At 39.0% G+C, this 16,414-nt stretch overlaps 1 protein-coding gene and 1 pseudogene across 1 annotated transcript in view; both read left to right on the top strand.

The window, feature by feature from the left end:
- The window catches only part of EXT1 (exostosin glycosyltransferase 1), a 349,347-nt gene that overhangs the window by 203,820 nt on the left and 129,113 nt on the right, over positions 1-16,414 (top strand). The window lies entirely within an intron of this gene.
- Positions 10,505-11,275, top strand: LOC118854345 (annotated as a pseudogene).

The raw sequence follows: 16,414 nt of genomic DNA on the forward strand, positions 1-16,414 counted from the left end.
GAAGGACCTCAGAGATAATATTCTAGTCTAACCTTTTCATTTTATAGATCAGGAAACTTTGACCCAGATCATTGAAGTAATTTGGGTTACAGGCTTATGGATTTTGTGATTAGAGGTCATCTAATTAGTCAATCAACAAACATTTATTAAGTGCTAGATGCTGTGTTTAGTGCTGGGGATACAAGAAGCACCCCTGCCCTCAAGGAGCTCCCAGTCTGCTTGGGGAGCCAACATGCAGAAAATTGGACTTGTCAATGCAAGTGGATCTCAGAGGGAAGGCATCTAATCCAACTCTTCTTTCATTTTACCAATCAGGAAACTGAGACCCAGCAATGTGAAATAACTAGAAGCTTAGGATCATGGATCTGGGTCATGGATAAAAGGAACATTAGGGGTCATCTAGGCCAAAGCCCTCATTTTATAGATGAGAAAACTGAATAACAGAGAGGCTGACTGCCTCAAGGTGTCACTGAGAGTAAATGTCAGCCGAGGCTGGCTTTGAACCCAGGGTCATTTTGCCTTTAGTTTAATGTTCTTTGCAATTCACAGGCAACATGTCCTTGATTTTGCCATATTATTATCTTGGGCAAGTTACCCAGTATCTCCATATCTGCTTCCTCCTCCCTAAAATAGAGATAATAATGCTGACCTATTTCTGCAGGCTATGGGGAAGAGTAATTAATGAAGGATTGTGAAAGCATTCGGAAAGTATAAAGTGTTCTGGAAACATTAAGTGCAGCAACCCTTAGGAAGGTAGTAGTTGGGTCTAAACTTTCTAGTAGGTTTATTATAATGATTATTTCCTCTATTGTTATCTTTGCTAAGTAAATGTGTTGCCCACCGTTCAGTGATTATGTAATCAAATACCCCACTGTAATGCATATGCTCCAAAGGGAACAGTTAAATTGGATGTAGGAACCATAACTTTAAATTGCCAGACAGCTGTGCAATTAAAATCTCACCTTTCCTGTTTTTCCTTAGTCTTGTTTAATTTTAGTATCTTTCCTTTTTTAATTATCTGGCTGTCCCCTCCCCAGACGATGGACCTGGTTTATGTTAACATTAGCTAGTCGGGTATGGCCAGGAAAAAGAAAAAAAACAGAAATTTGGAAGAATAAGCAGAAATTTAGAACTTCCTGGAATAGTCTAAACTCAGTAACTAGATAGTTCTTCTCTCTGTGTTGAATATTAGCATACCACTTAAACTTTGCTGGATCATGCTTCATATATATATATATATATGTATATATATATGCGTGTGATATACACATATATATATATATACATAAATACATATTTTTTTTACTTGAACTCACAATAATCCTATAAGGTAGGTCGATGCCTATTGTGTTATTTCCATTTTTCAGAGATGGAAAACTGAGGTTCCAGAGAGATTATGGTTTTCCAGGTTCACACTGGTAAATAAGTGATGGAAATGAGACTCCAACCCAGAGATTTTTTTTTACCACTGATTCAACATTACTTTCCAAACTGCCAAATTTCACTTACATGTTATATGATCTAGTCTTGATTGAAATTTAATGTTTAATATTGGGACTGAGATCTTTTCTTTATAGGAAAAAGCAAAGGAACAAGGATTTAGTACCTACTCTGTGTCAAGCACTAGCTAAGCACTCTACCACTATTAGCTCAATTTAATTCTTACAACAACCCTGGGAGGTAGGTACTATTATGATGCCCATTTTACAGTTCAGGAAACTGAGGCAGGCAGTGTTTCAGTGACTCCTACTAGTGTCTGAAGATGCCTTTGGACGCAGGTTTTCCTGACTCCAGACCCAGTGCTCCATCCACCCTCTCTCTCTCTACTTAGTTGCCTCAAATTCGACCAGAGAAAGCCTCAGTCTCCATGTATCAAAAAGTTTATATTCTGTGTGAATTTGGATAGAGGACCCAAAAAGCATTAATGTCAGTCAGCTTTCTTTACTTTGGGTTAACTCTTCCTTACAGCCACCTTCTTGGTGTCTTGGGGAGAATAAGATTTCCCACCATACTTTGGTATATGCCTTTTACTAACCCCAACCAGAACTCCCCCATGCCTGGCAAACTTGTACAGTTTTGGTCACTGACCTTCCATAGAGGAACCACTGAATGAACTGGGGACTTTCCTTGCCTTTTATTGATGTCTCAGGAATACCAATGTACCACCAGGATCTCCAGCTGGTTTCTCATTCTCAATTAACGGTTGGTCCATCTCCCTTTCCAGTCATAAATGTTCTTTATTTATGGAAGTTATTAAAAGTGGTAACTGGGGTTTCAACACATACACGTTTAGAGCTACATATTGTACGTATACGCACAAACTTGTGTGCATATGTAATAATGGCTAGCCTTTATACCACACATACATGTTTAGAGCTACATATTGTATGTATTAGCACAAACTTGTGTGCATATATAATAATGGCTGGCCTTTATACAACACATACACGTTTAGAGCTACATATTGTACATATAGGCACAAACTTGTGTGCATATATAATATTGGCTAGCCTTTATACCACACTAAGTTTTGCAAAACACTTTCTAGGTTTTTTCATTTGTCCTCACACAATCCTTTGAATTAGCTGCTATTATCGTCCCCATTTGACAGACGAATAAACTAAACAGAGAGGTTAAGTGACTTATCCAGGGTCACATAGCTAGCAAGTGTCTGAAAGAGGACTTGAATTGGTCTTCCTGACTTCAGGTCCAACAGTTTTATTCACCATGCCACCTCTCTGCTGTATGTATATATGTACGTACGTATGTATGCATACGTTGGGCAGCTAGGTGGCACAGTAAATAAAGTGCCTGGGCCTAGAGTCAGGAAGACTCCAGTTCAAATCTAATCTTAGACACTGTGTGACCCTGGGCAAATCACTAAACCCTGTTTGCCTCAGTTTCCTCATCTGTAAAATGAGCTGGAAAAGGAAATGGAAAACCACTCCAGTATCTCTGCCAAGAACACCCCAAAAAGGGGTCCCAGAGAGTCAGACATGGCTGAAAAGATTCTACAACAATGTATATGTGTCTATGTGTGTGTGTGTGTGTGTGTATGTATTTGTCTAGTTATTTGTATATGTTAACACTGTTATTTTAAAATGTTTAAAATAAGTATGTTGTCAATAGAAGGCTGCTCTGAAAGTACTTGTATATTATATTATTAATGGAAAAAAAATCTTTTCCTCTCACCACCACTCCCCCCGCCTTTTTGCTGCCTTTTCGTATTGGTAATTATCAGAGTAAGAAAATAAACATCATTTTAAATGTACCTTTGCCCATGTTTCAACCACCTTGGTTGTAAAATGTTTATTTTTTAAAACATGATTTTAAGAGCATTTAAGTAAAATATGAAATTCTTTTTTTAAAATCAGATCCTTATTTTTAATTTACACAGTCAGTTTTAACTCTCTCTCCCAAGTCCCTGCCAGTTTTAATTACTCATACTTGTCACTTCCCCAAACTCTGTTGCTGAGGAAGAAAAGACATCCATCTTCATAGTTATAATTCTGTGAGGAATGAGTGAGTGAATGTGTGTGAGTGTGTGCATGTGTGTGTGTGCGTGTGTGTGCATGTGTGTGCACGCCTGTGGGCCCAGGAGACTGATATCAGAATTACTGTGACCTGAAAATGCACTCAAGATTTTAAAACACTTCTAGTAGGAGAAAGGAGGAAACATTTGCAGCATGGTATTATCGGTTCCATTACCACCCAGGTGTCAAGGAAATGAAGCTTTTCTATTACAAGATGCCAATAAATCACATGAAGGAGATGACAGCCTCATTAACATGGGCAACGGTGTCATAATTTATGTATAAATAACTTTTCTGTGTCAAGGCTTAGTATCATTAAGTTCTTCCAGGGTTGCTTCATTTTTATTTAAAATAATACTAATAATAATGCCATAATGCAATTTTGCTCAAATAAATCCACAGAAGACAAAGGAAGCGACAATGGCTCTGTGGCTTCAAACTGGTTCTGACGTGCCCACAACATGCCTAGTTTCTTTTCTGAATTATTTTTAGTTCAGTCTTTTGAGAATCTGAGACTCCTCTACTCCCTTAACTAGTGCACACACTTCCATACAAACAGCAAACAGCCTTTAAGAGTGACCTTCCTTCTACCCCAATCATCATTTGATGTCCAAGCCTTTGATGATGAGACCCTCTGAACTTGTCCAGCCTGGTCTTCAAATAACAGACATTTATTCCAAGTCTACCCTCCAAGTCTTTCAAGATTAATGGAACCCACCAACACATGCATTCTGCTGGCAGAGGCTTAGAAAACCCAGGATCACCTCCAGATGGGTGAGCTGGGGCCAGCTTGAACTGGCTCACAAGAGCCAGTTGTTAAATTTTCAGCGTGAGTATTTACTCATCGGAGATTGGCAAATTCTACAAATCAGGCTTTGATTTGTTGTTTTGTTTAGATTTAAGAAAGTGATGGAGAACATATCAATAAGGCAGATTATACTTAAAACTATATCTTAGAATATCCCCCCACTTCCCTTAACATCATAGCCCTGCCTCCAGGTCTTGGAAAAACCGCTGCATTAAGAATCAGAGCCCTTAAGAATCATATCTCAGGTTTGCTACCTTCTATGTATTTGGCCTTGAATAAGTCACTTTGTTTCTCTAGAGCTTAGTTTCCTCCTCTGTAAACTGAGGGAGGGGCTCAAATTTGATGTCCTTTCTATCATCAATGAGATTCCTGAGGAAAACTTTATTTTTGTATTTTAAAAAAAATTAATTAACAGTGATATATATTGTCTACCAATCCCCCCACCACCCCAGTTAGGAAATAAAAATAAAATCCTTGTAACAAATATGCATTGTCATGCAGAACACATTTCCAGGAAGATGTTAGAAGAATTATTTTGAATTAATATAAAACTAAACATTAATAATACAAAATACAAAATTTTAATTAATGCAAAATTGAGCACCTAAAGTCCTATATTAAATATAAGTCATTGTTAGGCCAATTCATAAAGAAAGAATAAGAGAAGAGAGCATTAAGAGACTAAGATATCAGATACAACAGTGATTTGCAAAGGAGAAGGTGCCACACAAAGAGAGCTTACTGTGATTGTTTTCTCTGCCCTCTATCTGATTTACTGTCTCCTTTATTATGTTACTTTTCCTCTTTATTTTTTGTATGCTTCCATTTTTCTGTCAACAAAGCTAGTTAAGCCGTGTTCAACCTAATTGAGGCTGTTGTGTAAATTGTCAAAAATCAATTCAATGAGCAAAAAGACTGAGCAGCTGCTAACTATTACTCATCCTAGTAAAAATAGAAAGTGGGAGAGTTACCAGTTACCATCATGGCACCACCTCCTTCCATGCCTGTTCACCTCCTTCTCTCTTCATTAAAATATCTACCAAGAATATTTTTACTCTAAAGCCAGGTTTTTTTTGTGGCATGGACCCCTTTGGCAGTCTGGGAATAGCTATGGATTTCTCAGAATAATGTTTTTAAACACATCAAATAAAAATCAGAATTCCAGAGCAAATCAGCCACATTGAAATAGTTCTCAAAACATTTTAAAAGTCAAATTCATGGATCCTCATTTAAGAATCCCTACTCTACCTACTTTGGCCTAATAGAGAATTGGGATCTAGCTGGGTCTCAAGGTGTGTGAACAGTAGGTGCCAAGTGCCCTTTGGCTTATATTAGGCTCCAGTGGATAAGCCACTGGTAACCCACTACAAGGGCACCAATATCTCTTGATAGCAGTGACTCATAAGAGTCCAGCAGATTAGACACTTGATAGCCTCAGCTGTTTGTCAGGAAAGGTTAAGGGCTTGGATTCTCATCTTCTTCTAGTTGGGCATTTAGCTAAAAAGGACCCCAACCTATTGCCACCAGGAGCAGTTCAGCCCAGATCCCCAGGGATAGTTTGGAAACTTTCAAAGGGACTGCACTGCCCTATCCACCACCATCTGGTTCTTACAGATCAACCACAAGAATCAACCCAAGCTCATCTATGGCAACTCCAAATTAGTAAAGGTCTATTGCCGTCATTAGTTTCACTTTATATGCACAGGTGGGGAGGAGATGTTAGAGGCTTCTAGGGTCTTGTAGGAGGAGAGGACAAAGGTTCTTTGGGACCTCATTCCTATCTATAAAACGAGGATGTTGGACCAGGTGGTCTGTAAGGCCCCTTTCAGCTGTTTATCTTGGATCTTATGAGGCCTGTTTGTACCACTTTAGAGCTGCTTTGATGGTGGGCCATTTCACTTGCTCACACCCACTTCCCCTTTTCTCCCTCCAATTCAGTGATGATAATTGCTGACATTTATATAGGACTTTAACAATACTTTGCACACTGCTTTGCATTGGTTACCCATTTTGAGGTATCAACAACCATATGAGGTATAAATACTACATAATCATCTTTATTTTGAAGAAGAGGACATTGAGACTGTATGGTTAAAATGACTTCATAGGAACCTTGATCTAGAGATGGAAGGGTTCTCATCTAGTTCAACTCCCCCATTTTACATATGAAGAAACACACTGTGCTGAGTAGTGGAGACAAAAAGACAATCAAGGAGTTTACTGATTACAGGAGCTCTCATTTATTTTAAAAAAATATATCCAAACTGACTTTTTTCCTGGGAAGGCTTTTTTTGAAGATTGAACTTGGCTCTTGGAAAGTTATTGTTAAATGCTTCCTGATGGTCGTGATGTAAACTGACAGATGATTCAGTTTTTAGGTGGCAGGATACAGTCTAGCTGAACAGACCCTTTAAAATTTGCCTGTTCTTTGGCTGCTGAAATCACATTTTGTAGAGTATTCACATGGGGTGATGGACTTAGGAGATCTGGATTCTAGTCTCTTCTCTGACAGTAATTAGCTGATGAGTTTGGGCAAATCCTTTACTTCTGGGCTGCAGTTTCCCTGTCTATAGTCAGTTAATTGACAGACATTTATTAAGTTCCTACTAGATGCCAGGTGCTGTGCAAAGCTCTGGGCATAGAGAGGTAAAAATGAGATCTCTGTCTCTCTCTGTCTCTCTCTGTTTCTCTCTCTCTCTCTCTCTCTCTCTCTCTCTCTCTCTCTCTCTCCCTCTCTCTCTCTCTCTCCCCCCTCTTTCCCTTTCTCCCTCTCCGTCCTAGTTTTACTTTTTGTTGTTAAGGAACTTCTGGTATGACAGATCCACAGCCTGTAATTTACAGTCAGAGAGTTCCTGGAACTTGAGAGGTTAAGTGACTGGCCCTATGGTCACACAGCTAGGAAGTGTCAGAATCAGAACTTGAACCCAGATCTTCCTGACTCCAAGGCCAGCATCAGTCAAGGCTGTAAGTTATTGAGCAAATTTGCTGGTCTTGAAAGATATTAAAGAGATCCAAATGAGACTTCTCAAGCGCTGCTAAAAGATAGAATGCCACACTGTTTGCCTTCTTGATTGGATCCTTCCAGTTGTGTGTTGTGGTGTATGTGGGACTATGGAAGAGAAGAAGATGCCAATTCCAATACCTGCCCCATCACCTTTATCCCTCATATCCTGATGCAGCTGTTAGCCAGACACATAGTTTCAGTGAACCTTCCACCCTTTGCCCCACAGCTTCATCCTCTTTACCCTGATGACCTCGAAATACATGTTATTTCTAGGAACTTTTCAGTTCTGCTTTTCATCTGGAGCATTAGTTTAAAAAAAGCCAGTTAGCATGCCCGGCCCTGGGCTTTTTCTGAAGCATGGGTTATACATAGGGGATGCCCTATGGAGGAATGAGTCTGCTGTAACTAATCACTTAAGGTTCTTCAAGAGACACTAAATAGATTTAAAGCACTAGCATTATTGTTGTTACTACTCCCACAACCTCTAATAATAATGATAAACCAATTGAGTGACTATCGTGTGGGAGACAGTGTGCTAGTCATGGATGTGACGATGCCTTTAGAACTTTAGGGAAAAAAGTTCGCACTCCAAGTTTAACCGTTCAGTCGTCTAAAGAATGGTGCTATGTGATCAAGGCTCCAAGTTTAATCCTAATGGGCTCTTTTGCTTTCTTCTTTCTTTGCTCACAGACCTTAGTCTGACCTTTAACCTTCCCAGCCGTCTTACAAATGAATCCCATTAGTTACAGGGGGTTCTGGGAAAGAGTATGGATGAATCAGCACAAATCCATAACCACTCCTGGAGAGACAGCACAAAATGTGTGCGCTGTCCTGGTCAGGAAAAACATTTTTATATATGAAATACAACACATTGTACCACAATTGATAGCTTCTTCCAGAGTAAAATATAGTGAACATTCTTAGCTGGTTAGATGTCAAAGAGACCTTAGAGATCATCTAATACAACTTGTTCGTTTGACAGATGAAGAAACTGAGGCTCAGAAAAGTATAGAGACTTACTCAGGGTCCAGTAACTAGTAGGTAGCAATCTCTAGGTTCTATGATGTCCAATCTCATGCTCTCCTCTACTGTGTTCTGCCTTGCACTCATGTCATTCACTATGACTGATTCTGAACATTATCATTTCTCCAACATTCATAGGTCACGTTAATGGCATGTCTGTCTGATAGAGAATGGGCTCTGAACAACAGATTAGCCAGAAAATCTCAGATTAAGCGTCCTGCCAATAAATCAATACCTATGACTTTTCTTCATCCTGTATCCCAGGACTAACACAGCCTCCTGAAAGCTATGACCAGATTTAAGGCACTATTTGGGACATTGTTTATTGAAGCCTATATCTCATAAGCCCCCATTTGGTGTTCCTCTTTAACAGATCAAACCAGATGACACATGATTTCAAAAGATAAGAAGTATTTCATGAAATAGGGTTGTAAAATAATAACAAGAAATTAAACCAAGCAGCAAACTTTCACAGAATGCATACCCATAGTGTGTAAGGGAGATCTCCTGCTTCCCCAGTAAACAGGGAGAAAAGTCACAGTGAGCTTAACTCGTGGTACTGGGAGCTAATCTTCCCCATTTTTAGCTTGGCAGGGTTAGAAATCACAGCTTACCTTGGGCATTCACAGTACTGGAGGTAGTAGCTTGTTTAATGGAAAAAGGAGTGGCCCTAGAGTTGGAGGAGCTGGGTTCAGATTCTCCTTTTCTGCTCAGATGGCCTTGGCAAAGTCACTGAACCTCCCTGAGCATCAGTTTTCTAATCTGTAAAATGAAGGGCTTGAGCTAGGTGGCCTCAAAGATCCCTTTGAGCTTTAGATTTATGACTCTCTGACTGTGGGTCCTCGTTACTGTCAGAGTCCAGACCAGAGTTCTAGAATGCTGTATCTGATATGTACACATTCTCCTTCACACTCTCCATTCAACCACTGCTGTTCCTTACTTCAGTTGCCATCCTAGGTCTCCATGTTTCCTACCCTCTGCAAGGTCTCAAAATAAAGCTACCACTTTTTTTCCAATCTCTCACTTCTCGCTGCTTTTGCTGTACTGACTCTGGTCCTCTCCCAATTTCCCCTCAAAGTCAAATCTCCTTTATCTCACCAGCTTTTGCTTGTGAGATTGCCCAGAGACTCTCTTCTCAATCAATGTCCTCTCATGTCCTGAAGACTCTAGCCACAGCCTTCTGGAACATGTAATCCAGAGCCTCTCTCCTAATAAGGAAAGCTCTCTTGTCCCCAAGGCATTGTGGGAGTATAGAAAGCCCCCTTGCATCCCCTTTCTCTGGTTCCCTTTCTGTTGACCCTCTTAAGTCAATGGACTGTCAGATTGCAGAGGCACGAAGTATGGTACAGGCTTGTGTATGGCTGTGGCAACAATCCAAAATTTTTATGGTTCTCTGCTCCTTTTCTCATTTTGATTAATTTTCACTCTCAGTGGACTTTCCTAACAGCTATTCAGTGAAATCAGAGCCTCAGTCTTCCTGGACTCCCAGGCCATAGATAAACAGATTTCAGGAGGAGGATGCTGTTGGATAGTGGGAAACACCCCGGTTCTGATTATTCTCTGTCTTCAGGGAGCTTATTTATCACCACCCTCAGTTTATCTTGGACCTCAAATAGACTTTTTCAGATGCCTTTACGTGTAAGACCAAGCAGTCTTTTATGAAATAGATAACTTATGCCTGTCTTTTTGAATCTGCCTCTGGAATTAACTTCTTCCTCAGAGACACCACTCCTAGAGGAATGGGAAAGCAGATAACACTCTTTGAGGGGAAATCTATTAATCCCTTTCCCTTTCTGGTTAACTTTTAAGTGACTAAGAGGTGAGGAATGAGGCACATCATTCCAATTTATCAACATTCCTTTAAGATGACCAAGGCCAGGCACAAGACCAGGCCACGTATATCTTAAAACTTCTGACCTTTTCCCTTCATTCTGCTGAGTTAATTGAGAAAAATGAATATATCCTCTATTGACTGGTTGTGAAAACTGAAATTTAATAATGTTGTAACCAAAACCTAAAGAAATTAAGACTTAGAATATCAGTGTTTGATAGGACCTCAAGAGATCATCTACTCGGGTTGAAGATCATATACCTTTTTATGTAGAAAAACAGTAGCAACTGAATAGCAAAGAAACTATGGTCTCAAAACAGGTTCAAAGCAACAAGTGCTTTGAGGGACTTTAGAATGGGTATGAACATGATGGTGTGGAAATAAAATGCAAAATGAAATTTGGAGTGTACTTACCACCCAAGGCAGAAACTGCAAAATGTCCTGCACTTCACTGTCTGTCTGGTTTAATTTGCACAAAACAAAATTTTATTACAAAAGTTGGTTATCACCAAGCTGCAGCAGAACATGACTTCACCATTGTTGCACCAGACAACAGTCCATATGGCTGCAAATATTTAAGGAGAAGATGACAAGTTGAAACTATGGTACCAGTGCTGGTATTTATGTGCATGCCACTGAAGAACCTTGGAAAACCAACCGTAGGGTGTACTCATGTAATAGATTATCTTCCTGAGCTGACATATACCAATTTTCCAGCTGACCCACGGAAGAGGTCTATTTTTGGCCATTCTGCAGAAGGCCAGGGAGCTCTGATTTGTGCTTTGAAGAATCCCGGAAAATACAAATCTGCGTCAGCATTCTCTCCAATCTGTAATACAGTGCTCTGTCCTTGGGAAGAGAAGGACTTCAATGGATGTGTAGGATCAGATCAAAGTAAATGGGAAGCATATGATGCTTCTCATCTTGCCAAGTCTTATCTAAATTTTAGGTTGGATGTATTAATTGGTGAAGGCAAAAAACTGTTCCTTAAAGATGGGAAATTACTTACTGACCACTTTATAGCTACCTGTGTGGAATGGAAAATTCCAGTTGTTTTTAGATTGCAAGAGGCTTGATCACAGCAGATATCATGCAAATATATGAATGCATAAAGCTTCATATGAGTAATCTCACAATCATAGAAGTTACCATGAAAACAGAATTTTGAAATATAGGGTTATACATTAAAAATCTCTGCCTGTGAACATTCACTACTAATTTTTATCAAAGACTGACCACCTTCTGAATAAATATAAAGTAATCTGATTCTTTTTTTTTTCCTCGTAAGTACTCTGATAGAAGACATATTGTCACTTTGAAATCCTTGTTAGATTAAGTTTAAAGGATCACAGATTATGTAAATTATCATAGTTGACTGTAAAGAGTACGATAATTCAACTGTACTTGGGGTCTTAACAATTAGTTGTTGGTTAAGTTGTTTAGTTCTTAGAGAACTAAATTATGGAACTGTATCTCAGTAATGGAATAAAGAGACTTAATGTAGAAAAGAAAAAGAGATCATGTGATCCAACCCCTTCATTTTACAGTTGAGGAGATAGGACCAGAGAGAGAGAAGCCAAGTGATTGCCCCCAAATCACTCAACCATTAAGTGACAAAACTAATAGGCTTACAATATTTAGAATGCTCCAAGGAATAGTGGACCCAAAAGGCCTGAGTTCAAGTCTTGGTTCAATCAGTCAATCTACAAGTAATTATTAAGACACTGTGATAGGCAATACAAAACAATTAAAAAAAAAACAGCTCAAAAGAGGGGCATTGAGACATTAAGTGACTTGCCCATGGTAGCTCAGTTAGTAAGTTTCAGAGTCAGAACTTGAACCCAGGTTTCAAAAACAAGGATAGGAAAACTGTAGTGAAACAACCCCTGCCCTCAAGGAGCTTATATCCTATCGGGAATAAACAGCATGTACACATGTACTATATACAAGATTAGAACATATACATAATAAATACAAGGTAATTTGTCTGTGGATGATACCAGCAGCTATGGAATCCTAGGAAAAATCTCTTCTATATTATGGTTCTGAGAAAAATGAGAGATTCTAAAAAGGAGAAATAAGGAAGGAGTGCCTCTGCCCCTGCCCAGACCTGTGACCTTAGTGAGCTTCTCTGAGCCTCAATATCATAATTTGCAAAATTGTGATGATAACAATAATTACATTTGTATAACCCTTTAAAGTTTGCAAACACTTTACATATTTCATCTCAATTGATTCTTAGCAACCGTGTGAGGTAGGTGCTATTATTATCCCCATTTTACAGCTGAGGAAACTGAGGAAGAGAGGTTCAGAGACTTGCCTAGGATCACACAGTTATTAAGTGTATAAGGTAGGTTCGAACTCAGGTCTTCCTGATTCAGTCCAACACTGTACCACCCAACTACCTAATAATGTCTTCTTTATGATATTACAATAACAATAACAGAATGGCATTTGTGTGTTGCTTTAAGGTTTGCAAAGAGCTCTACATGTTCAACTGAGCCTCAAAGAAACCTGGAAAGCAGATAGAACAGGTGTTATGCCCTTTACAAACGAGGGAACTGAGGCTCAGAGAGGGAGCGTGGGTTTAGGTTAGTGGCAGAGCATCCCTCTATGATGAACCTTTGGTTCACAACCCTGAGCTAGAGTCCTGGGGGTACTTTTGGCTCTTCTGGCTAAAACAGTTTCCCTTCCCACCTCCCTCTACCCCCCCCCCCCACTTTTGACTTGTGAGCCTAGAAGAAAGAGACAGATAATTGAGAAAGACAAAGCATTTCAAAGGCATTTCAACAAAGGTCTTCTCAGCAATCATGCCCAGGTTTGATTTGTCTTCTCTGAGACTACCTTTCTCTTTCTCCCTCCCCCTTTCCCCTTAGACCTGTTATGGGACACCCATTTCTAAAACAGTAGGAGTTGAATTAGATTCTTTAGAGGATAATAAAGTGCTGGGGTTTAAAAATACTGTTCCCTTCACTTTCAACAGCTCCATTATTATTCCATTGTCACTAGAGGAGCCATTCACTGGCTGTAAAAGAGGCTTTGCCTCCAGATCAAAAGAAAGGAAATGCAGGATTGCTGCTGGGGCTCTCTCTTCCTGACAAGGGCGTTTTCATTCTTCTGCTTCGCTTTTTCTCCCCTACTCCAGTCCCGTGGTTGGTTGTTAGATCTACTTTGGATTGGAAGGGGACCCATCCCCTTTGATATGACTATAGCTATTGAAGTGTTTTTAGAACTTCCCCTTTTAAAGACATATTTTTAAAGAATTTTTTTGGTAACCTTCCAATGTATTTTAACATAGAATCATAGATTTAGAGCTTGGAGGGAACTTTGAGGTCATCTGGTCCAACACTTTCTTTTTTTTTTAAGATGCTTTTTGTTTTATATCAAATGCATTTCCAGACATACCCTTTCTCCTCTCCCATGCCTAGTGAGCCAATCTCACCCAGTGAGATTAAAAAAAAGAAGAAAAAAAACTTCAGCAAAAACTAACCAATGAATCAACCAATCTGATAGCATATGCGACATTCTACACCACTAGATTTCCCCCTCCCTCTTCCCTTAGGATCATAGGATCAGATTTAGAGCTAGAAGGGACCCAGGAGAACATCTGGTCCAACCCCTTCATTTTACAGTTGAGGAAACTGAGGCTGAGAGAATATATACCTTGTCTATGCTTACACAACTAGCAAATGTCTGAGGCAACGCTTAAAATCAAGCGTTCTGAGTCCCAACCCAATCCTCCATCCATTGTGCTACCTAGTAAAAGGAGAAAGATTAATTTTCTCGTCCCTTGGTCATTAGAATTACACATTGTTCAATTGCATTTGATCTCTCCATTTACATTATGTGTATTATTTTCTTAGCTCTGCTTATTTTACGCTATATCATTTCCACGAATACAAGCATTTCCATGAATCTCTGAATTCTTTATATTTATCATTTTGTAGCAGAATAATAATTTATTTTTAAAAATTATTTTTTATTTTTATTTCATTTAATATTTCCCAACTACTACACATAAAAATACTGTCTTTTAAAAAATTTTTGAATTCCAAATTCCTTCTCTCCCTCCTGACCTAACCCCCTCCTTGAGAAGGCGAGCACTTTGATTTGCGTTATACAGATGAGGTCATGCCAAATATAGTTACATATTAGCCATATTGCAAAAGAAAACACAAACAATAAAGATAAAGAAAATTTTAAAAGTATGCTTCAGTCTGCATTCAGAGTTCACCAGTTCTCTCTATGGAGGTGGATAGCATTTTTCATCATGAGTCCTTTGAAACTGTTTTGGAACATTTTCTTGATCAGGGTAGCTAAGTCTTTCATAGTTGATCATCCTTACAGTATTGCTTACTTCACTTTGCATGAGTTCATATAAGTCTTTCCAGGTTTCTCTGAAACCATCCTGCTCATCATTTCTCATAAGCACAATAGTATTCCATTACAATCACATACTTCAACTTGTTCAGACATCCTCCAGTTGATGGATATCTCCTCAGTTTCCAGTTCTTTGCCACCACAAAAAGAGCTGCTATAAACATTTTTGGTACACATTGGTCCTTTTCCTTTTTCTTTGGTTTCTTTGGGACATAGACCCTAAGTAGTGGTATTACTGGGTCAAAGAATTTCTGCTGCTTGAGCATAGTTCGAAATCGTTCACCAGAATGATTGGATCAGCTCACAACTCTCCACCAGTAGTTCATCAGTGTCTCAACTTTTCCACATCCCCTTCAACATTTGTCATTTTCCTTTTCTGTCCTGTTAGCCAATCTGATAGGTGCGAGGTGGTGTCTCAGAATTATTTTAATTTGCATTTCTCTAACCAGTGGTGAATTAGAACATTTTTATGTGACTATTGAAAGCTTTGATTCCTTCTTCAGAAAACTGCTTATTCATATCCTTTGACCATTTATTAACTGGAGAATGGGTCTTATTTTTATACATTTGACTCAGTTCCCTATATATTTGAGAAATAAGGCCTTTATCGAGGTCTTTGCAATTTGTGGCAAATTTTCCCTTTCTTGTTTTCCTTCTAATTTCGACTATATTAGTTTTGTTTGTGCAAAAGCTTTTTTAATTTCATGTAATCAAAAGTATCTATTTTGCTTCCCATAATCTCTTCTATCTCATTTGGTTATAAACTACTTCTTTATCCGTAGATCTGACAGATATATTTTACCATGCTCCTCTAGTTTACTTGTGATGTTATTCTTTATGTTTAAATCATTTATCCAGCAGAATAATAATTTCATTAGATTTTTCACTCTGTAGTTTGTTGAACCATTTCCAAATCACTGGGCACCTACTCAATTTGCAAGTTTTGTTACCAGTAATTTTACAGATGTGAAAAATGAGGTCTAAAGGTAAGCACTTTTGTGAAATAAAAATCGAAGAAAAGATCTCCATGAGAAAAGTTATGACTTTGCCATATAAATTTGTTTGAACCTAAGAATTTAGTTTAGTGAAAGGGTATGGGGGAGGAGGCATCTGTGATTTTCAGGTTGCTGGAGCCCCTGACAGACCTCAGGCTGAATCACACAAAAATCAAATCGAATTTCAGAGTTGGAAGCGACCTCAGTGGCTAGCTCCTTTCTAGATTGTTTCCTGGAAGAAACATCAGCCTGTAACAGGGTGTTTTTGTAAGCTCGAGCAAGTAAACATAGCTACTGTACTGTTTTCCCAGAATGCTTTCTGATGTCATCATTATCATCACCATCATCCAGAAATACTAGTTGAGTCCCTGCTATGGGTGTGACAGATAAAAGAGCCTGTTCCTGTAGGAGCGAGTTAAAACAAACCTATGTTACATGTACACGCACATACTCTAGAGATCTTTGCTTTCTGATTTCCTCCAGGTAGTTATTCTAGTACCCATGTAGATTTCAACCTCCTCTTACCCTACTGGAAAGTCTTGGTGAACTGCTGTAATTGACACATTCATCACCCAGTGGCTGCCCAAGTCCTAGTAATGAGCATATCAGAACTTGGCTATACTGATTCTAGGTGCTGCTTTGGTAGGAGGACCTGTGAGGGTTTGGAGTGTGCTCTCATGCATTGCCTTTGAGAAGTCATGTAAGGCATCTGAAGAGGATTTTGGAGGAGACATATCTACTGCAGGATCACTTGTAGATGGGTTTATGAAGCGCATCCTCACAATAACTATCTGTGTTATCTTAAGGAAGTCCCTTCTCTATGCACCTATTTCCTCACCC

The sequence above is a fragment of the Trichosurus vulpecula genome, chromosome 1, assembly GCF_011100635.1.
Source record: "Trichosurus vulpecula isolate mTriVul1 chromosome 1, mTriVul1.pri, whole genome shotgun sequence".
NCBI lineage: Eukaryota > Metazoa > Chordata > Mammalia > Diprotodontia > Phalangeridae > Trichosurus > Trichosurus vulpecula.